The sequence below is a fragment of the Dipodomys spectabilis genome, unplaced genomic scaffold (genome assembly GCF_019054845.1).
Source record: "Dipodomys spectabilis isolate Male_0828 unplaced genomic scaffold, ASM1905484v1 ptg000009l, whole genome shotgun sequence".
In the NCBI taxonomy this organism is placed as follows: Eukaryota; Metazoa; Chordata; class Mammalia; order Rodentia; family Heteromyidae; genus Dipodomys; species Dipodomys spectabilis.
The window spans coordinates 12,244,694-12,252,397 of NW_024870686.1; the positions used below are offsets into that span (position 1 = coordinate 12,244,694).

The 7,704-nt window shown below is 32.6% G+C and overlaps 1 protein-coding gene across 3 annotated transcripts in view; it reads left to right on the forward strand.

Moving 5' to 3' along the window:
• Positions 1 to 2,415, forward strand: part of Micu3 (mitochondrial calcium uptake family member 3) — a 79,543-nt gene extending 77,128 nt beyond the window's left edge. For all 3 annotated transcript variants that reach the window (XM_042701900.1, XM_042701902.1, XM_042701901.1), the window contains one exon: positions 1,045 to 2,415. The gene's annotated coding sequence lies outside the window, so the exon portion shown is untranslated. The remainder of the gene's footprint in view (positions 1 to 1,044) is intronic.
• Positions 2,416 to 7,704: the final 5,289 nt, after the last annotated feature.

The window sequence follows — 7,704 nt, forward strand, 5'->3', positions numbered from 1 at the left end:
GAGAAAATCAAGGGTTGGCAAGTATTCTTCAAGATTAGATGCTAGTAAGTGACAGGTCATTGTTTCTGGTGGCAAAACTGTCTTATTTAATGTTTGCTACACTGTCACCATAAATTACGATAATTAAAGAAGATTCAGAGGATCTATTCCAATTGTACTCACCCAAAGAATTATCTCAAACTTACTAATATTTTTTTTTTTTAAGTCAACTGTAGCTATCTGATTTTGGTCAGTTGTGTGTTCTGATTAGTTAGGTTTCCACATGTAGGTTTCATTGTTTAAAATCAATCAAGAGCAATGAGCAGTTACATTTCACATAGGTAGTTTTTGCTATTTACTCACGCTGGAAGCATCTTACATCTTTTACACATCAATGCATATTTTTCAATATAAGCAAAAATGTTGCTCAGTCAAGTTTGGGAACTATAATAAAATTGGCTAAATAATTTCCTTCTCTACAGGATTTATCATATTTTAATATTTGAGTATTTGTTTTGCCTTCCTAAAAGAAACTATAGTGATGATTTTTTGCAAAGTAGTTGGGAGATCTAGTGATTTATGGAACCACTTCAGAAAATGGCTAGTCTCAAATGTTTAGAGATAAAGAGGCTTATAAGATAACTACTGTGATTGAACTAACAAGAGAAGTTAGGTCTTCCTAATCTCTGTTTTAAAGAATTTTATACTTCTCTGTGAAATCTTAAATGGTAATACATTTAGAAAGTAGGACCATTCCCTTTATACATCCATCTTAGTAGAGTGGTCCCAAAGAACTATAACAGTATCACACTTTCGAGTTTGTGTATCGGTGCCTACAATAACAGCTAGAGATTGCAGTCTCTTTCTAGGGCTTTCTAAGACTTCACATGAGAGAAGTTTCTAAAGAAACACTGAACTTTTCAAGGAAATATTTTGTACTATTTGCTTATATTTAGGATGCTTTTATTTGGTGCCTATTGTTTCACATTTTCATAAGAATTTTGACTAATGTCATATGTCTGAGTTGTATCCTAAGTATTGCTTGTGTATTGTGTTTTTTATTAGACACTCCTAAAACAAAGTTTAAAGGATTTCTATCGATATGAAAAATGCAAGAAGCAAAAATTTCTGAGAGTGGAAGCAGGTCTGAAGCCAGAATATGTAGAAAATGAAGAAAAGAGTGAAAAGTTTTGAAATTTATATATATTTTTTGAACTGGATTCTTAACAAAGATAAAGCGCATCTTCTCACCGCAATGTTAAATACGATCAAGTTGAGCCTTTACCCTGTTTCCTGAACTTTCTGCACTTTTTCATTCCCTCAAGTATACAGGTACTTCCAATGACTCATATGAGAATGTATTTTAATTTTTTTATTTATTTATTAGAGATTTATTTTATTTCAAATATTAAGTATGACCCATAGACTATAGACTACCTAACATAAGCAACACGTTTTCTTTTGCTTTGGACTATGAGCTTATTTTCAGAAAATAAATACTGCCTTCAGATTTGTCTTTGGACCCTTGAAATTTTTAATAATTGCCTGTCATTTATTAGTTGAAATGATTTTGAAAACAAATAGAATTAAGCTATTAAATAATATGATGGTTTACATTGTACTTTTAACTTTTAAGAGTACTGAAGTAACATTGTTTGACTGGTGTAGATTCGTTTTGTTTTTGTTTTGTTTTATTTTTTGGTTTTTGTCTTGTTTTTGTTTATTTACCAAAGTCAACAGGATTTCTGGTCCTTTTTAATGTAGAAAGAAATGTGAAATGTAGGCTAAGTAAAGACATATCTTGACAGTTAGAAGGAGGGACAGTTGTAACAAGACTCATTGTTACTATTTTAAATACAGTATTGTTCCTGAATGTAGTGGTATGTATTAATAGCACTAAATAGTACCTTGAAGCTCTGTAATTTATTGCAAATTGTTAATATATATTCATAGCATCAAAGTGTGTTATAAAGACTAAAATGATTCAGAAGACCGATGTATATTTCAGCAGAAGATAATATTTTGTTTCTTGCAGAAGGACCATGTACAAAAGTGACACAAATACCTAGTAATAATGGATAACTTAAATATAATGCATCATTTCAAAATGATATATCTTACAAGTGAAAATAAAACTTTGTATTGAAAAACCCACAGTCACATTGAGAAATAATGTGCAAGTACTTCATAAATTAATATAAATTTAAACTATTTAAGAACAATACAATGAATTTAAGTTAGTATATTTATATATTGCATGTGGACTATAAGTTCATATATCTTCCTTTTTAAGACATATTTAATGTAAGTTATATACACTCCACTTGATCTTGCTTTTGCATATGAAAATAGGAAGCCCTTTGTTTTTATAAGTTATTAAATGTAAAGTTGGCTTTCATCAGTTTGTTTATAAAAGTAATGTTATTTCCAAAATGTCATTACCAATGATTTGTGTTTGTTATACTTTTTCTTTTTAGTCATTCTTTTTTCAGATATTATTTATTATGTGAATATGAAAGCATAGATTCGTAAGTTTAAGAATACCACATAGTATAATTTAACTTCACCTGTTTTGAATGTTGAGTCAATTGATTGTCTAAATGCAGATGCCTGTTTACTTATGTATCATATCTCAGGTCTTTGTTGTTTATACTGAATGTTGTCAATGTTTGGTTTGCCAAGTAATTGAAAAAAATACATTTCAGTCTGGCTGCAAATTATATTCTCACACACACATTAATCTCACAGATTAAAAATTGAATTAGTCATTCTAAAATCCTTTAGAATGCTGTCATTCTCTCAATCCATTCTCTGTCATTATTACTTATATAATCATTCTTTATTGTATATTGAAATGAATAAGTGAATGTGTTTATAAGGCTGAAAGATAATATAAAATGAGAATGAATATCATATTCTAATTAATTAAAATATAAAAAGAATAGTAAAATATACTGATCCTCTTCGTAATATCACTCTTCAACTTTTTCATATAAAGTCAGTGGTAAAAAAAATCTTAATGTTGTTTACATTAATTTAAATATGTATAAATGTTGTAGTACCTCTATGCTATTATTTTCAGTTTGCCTTCTACAAACTATAATTTGCAAAAGATAAGCTATCCATAAAATTTTAGTATTATATTTTTACAAAAATCCTGTGTAATAAGCATATATGGTACTAATAAATTCATTTAACCTAAATCACAATTAATTATTATTATAAGTTATAACTATAAAACTATATGTCTTCAAGTCTTATATTACCTTAAAAATAAATAGACTTGCCCTTGAATCAAGAAACATTGTACTTTGTTTCTATTCTCCTTTTTTCTTTATTTTTTTTCTGTATGGTGTACGGAGCCAGCGTACTGGGCAAGTGGTCTACCAATGGGGCCACACTTTCAGCTCTTTTGTTTGTTTTGGTTTTTTATTTTGATTTTCAGTGAGGGTCTCATTAGCTTTTGCCTGGAATGGCCTTCAACCTACAGGTTTATTGTTTCTACCAGTAGCTGTGATTATAGGCATGTTACCACGGCTCCCATCTGTACTTTGCTGGTCAATATATCTGTGGACTAATGGCTTTCTGAAAATACCACCTTTAAACTTCGGAAATATTCATGAATTAACATTGATCTTATACACTCTTCTATGGCAGTTGCATACCAGAGAAATTTACCCCACAAACACCTTTGCAGGTAAAAAAATTAGTGTCTTATAGCCTCTTGATGAACCTTAGAGGAATCCCAGTAATATAGATCTGTGGTTAACACTAGAAAGCTTTGCAGAAAGTTTACATGTGACTTAATGGATTATCAATTTTACTTCCCAACCCTTACTATTTAAATGGTTTATAATAATAATAATGACTTTTGGTAGCACTGAGGTTTAAGTCTCAGGAGCTAAAAACTTGCTCAGCCTGCCTGATCAGTTGATGCCCTACTACTTGAACCATGCCTCTAGCCTTGCTTTTTGCTAGCTATTTTGTATAAGAGTCTCACAGACTTTTCTGCCCTAACTGGATTCAAACTTCAATCCTCCAGATTTCAGCCTCCTAAGTAGCATGAAGCCACCAGCACCTAACTAGCCACTAGCACCTGACTAGCATTTCAACTTTCTTAGTAACTCATGAAATAGTGGTTTATCCTACAATGTCATCCCCTATACTATGTGAAATATAATATTTATAATAAAATATAAATAAATATAAATAAATTTTTGTAGTGCATCTTAGAAAATAGGAGTAGACCTATATTGTAACTATATGCACGTAAATATACAGTGCTCCGTTAAAAGTAAAAACATTGTGAGATGGTTTGTTCTGGGAAGGATAAATTTTGCCAAACATTGTGAGAGAGAAGAGGGACAGGTAAGAAATAGAATAGAAAAAAATAATGTCATGGAGAAGTGATCAAATACTTTTTTCCCTCTGGGATTGAGTAGACAGGAAAATAAATGCAAATATAAATCAAAATGGCAACATTTCCTTTCATATTCTATCATACAAACATAGTTTTATAGTATATAGTGTTGGTAGTACACGGGGAAATTTAGTCCTCTCAACATTGGTAAGGCTACAAGTTACAATGTAATTAAAGGGCAATACAAAAATACGTCAAATCTTTAACCAAGGATTTTAATTATGGGATTATACTATCCCAATACATCTATAATTCTTCATGTTGATAAAGAGTATTACTTCATGAAATATTATGCTAAAATGAAAAGGTGGGAGTTTTATTTATGGGTTGACATGATGTGATCTGCAATATATTTTTATGAGAGCAGAATATGCTATACAAAATGTGTGTCCTGCTACTGTTTATGTTCATAGCATACCTTCACTGCATAGAACAATTCTTTGATTTTGATAAAGTTCTACGGACCTATTTTTTACAAGTCAACAATCTAAAACCTTACTTTAAAATCACTATGTCTTTTCTTTTTTCCATCTCTCCCTCAACTTTGCTCCATATAAACAATGGCTTGCTTCCTGCTGACTGATTCAAAGTTTGGCTCCTATTTTTGTTCAGAAAAGAGATCTTGAATCTCCTTGTGCCAGTGCAGTCTGCTCTCTGTGAGTAGAATATCTCTTGTTCACCCTCTGAAGTGTGGGAGAGGAAAGGAGAAAGCTGCAGGGATGTACCTGAAATGTGAGTGTGAGCTAATGAACAGAATGTCAGTGCACGCGGTGTGCAGTGCAACTGTCAGCTGTTCCAGAGCTCCTCTGGACAGCTTTTGGGAAGTCTTCAGTGTTGATTTTCTTCGTTCAGGAAATCATTCTGTTACCAGTATTTTTAAGTTTGATTTGGTTTTGTTAAATTATCTGTTTGTAAGACATAAAAAGTTTGTCCCTGTACTCATTTATATTCTTGCCCTCAAAAACGAAAGCTTTACCTAAAAAAAAAAAGTCCTTTTTCTATCTTGTTAGTACTGTTTCAATGAGTAGGAAAATAAACATTTGTTCAAAACAACATGCAGAATGTAGCATGTGTAGGGAAGTACCCAAAGGAATTCAATGGGGTTGCCTTGAAGGAAGGGACCCTAGTTATAGTTAATGAACTGTTACTGAACTTTTTGAGAGTTTTTAGCTTGAGTTTACTTTTTTCAAGAAAAGCACATTTTTTTTTGAACTTGGGATTTCAGTTTAATAAAAGGGGGAATAAACATAAAGGTCGTAAGTTGGATGGATTTGTCACCAAATCTAGAGTTACTTCATATAGAAAGAGACAATTCTAAGGAAATAAAAGTGAAGTAAAATGACATATGTAATTTTATGAGACTACCACAAAGGTTAAACTTAGTAGCTCTGGAAAAGGAATGGAGTAAACATAGGTGGAAATAGTTACTGGACTGAAGGAGCTGAGGATGGCCGCCATTTTCTATGCAGAACATAGGCGGGGTCACATTTACCACGAGACAGCCGAACTTGGTTCTCAATCTAATTTAGTATGGCAGTTCCTATCTGCATACTTCAAACAAGTAGCTCAAAGCAAGCAAGTAGATGAATCAACTAGCTTAAAAGTAAGCAGATTAGTCTGGTACTAGGTTTTAAGCTGAGGTAAAATGAGAGTTTAGGACAGAATGAAGGACAATAAATTTCCATTCTATGCCATATATTGCCTTAGCAAGCTGTAGTTATTATAAGAGTTAAAAGTTCAAGCTGAAAACTCTACAGAAAGGCACCTTGAAAATCTATACTTTTTTTTTATGTCATTGCTCTTTGGTGCTAAGAGGTTCTCAAGAAAGTGAGTATCTCATGTACCATTTGTGCTATAATATTTAATTACAGTGAGTGTACAGAAGATTAGCTGTCTCAAAGATTCTTTTGAAATCAGATTGCACATCAAAACTGCATTGTGCCTGCTAAGTAAGCAAATTTAAGAAAGAAGAGAAGGTGATGTCAAGATGTATTGCAAAATGAACAAATAAAGGAATAGGATTTGCTAGGTGTTCAGCCTATTAAAGCATAGCAAATGTCAACACTCATTTTGTCAACTAAATATACTTTTTTCCCCAAATTAACAAAGATTCAGCCCATGCAAAGTATACTTTAGTGTTTAGACTAAGAACTAAATGAAGCAACAAGAAAATAATGAATTAATTATACTAACAATTTCTTATATTGATTGATACAGTACTTGCTAAATAAGTATTTTGTTTAGATAAAGATAATTATCCAGGTAGTTATTTAGATAAAGGTACTTGTTGCCCTTTTTTTTTGTTACTTGATTGTAAAATTAACATTTGTGCTTTTGCTCCCAGATATTTGAGGTTTTAGAAGCTGATTTTTTTTATCGTGAAAAAACTGTACAGAGGGTTTACATTAGAAGCTGATTTTTATTTCTGCTCTATAATAACTAGGTCCCCAAATGTAACAGACATTGAAGCATTTCTCCTCGCTAGAGAATTTTCCCTTCAAAAAATAAAATGGATAAGTAATTTAAAAAAAAAAAAAAACAACTCAGAAACAACAAAACAAAAGCTGATCTTCAAGTGGCCAAGGATGGCGGCGACTTGGAACTTGAGGCCAGCTATAGCCATCTATAGAGTAGGTCCTGGGGCAAAGCAATACAGTTTACAAGTAGTTGGAGTTAACAATGGTAGGTAGCCTGCAGGCTGTGTTTTAAAACTAAGGATAGGGGAGAAGTTGTGCTTTAAAACCAGTAACAAGATTCATCCTCTCAGTTTTTTTGTACCAGTCCTGGGGCTTGAACCCAGGGCCTGGGCTCTGTCCCTGATCTTTTTTTTTTTTTTTTCTCTCAAGACTAGAGTGACTTGAGTCATGCTTCACTTCCATTTTGGGGTTTTTGGTTTGGTGCTTAGGAAATGAGAGTCTGATGGATTTTGCTGCCTGGACTTCAAACCATGATCCTCAGATCTCAGCCTTCTGAATAGCTAGGATTATAGGTTTGGGCCACCGATGCCTGGCTATTGAGTTAAAACCTTTAAAGAGGTCTTAAAGGGTTCTGAAGTTCATGCGCACATGCACACACATGAACAGCAGAAACGAAATCATCTGTGACTTATAGATGATAGTCAAGTATAACCTTCCCCCACCTTTTCTTTTTTGGAGTATGAGGGATCAAACCAAGGGCCTCATACATCCTAGACCACCCCTCTACCACTGAGCTATGTTCCTTGTCCCAAGCATGGCATTTCAATAACTAGAAAAAACAGAGAAGGCCAGCCATTATGAATCAGAACCAATATCTGCGATGATTTG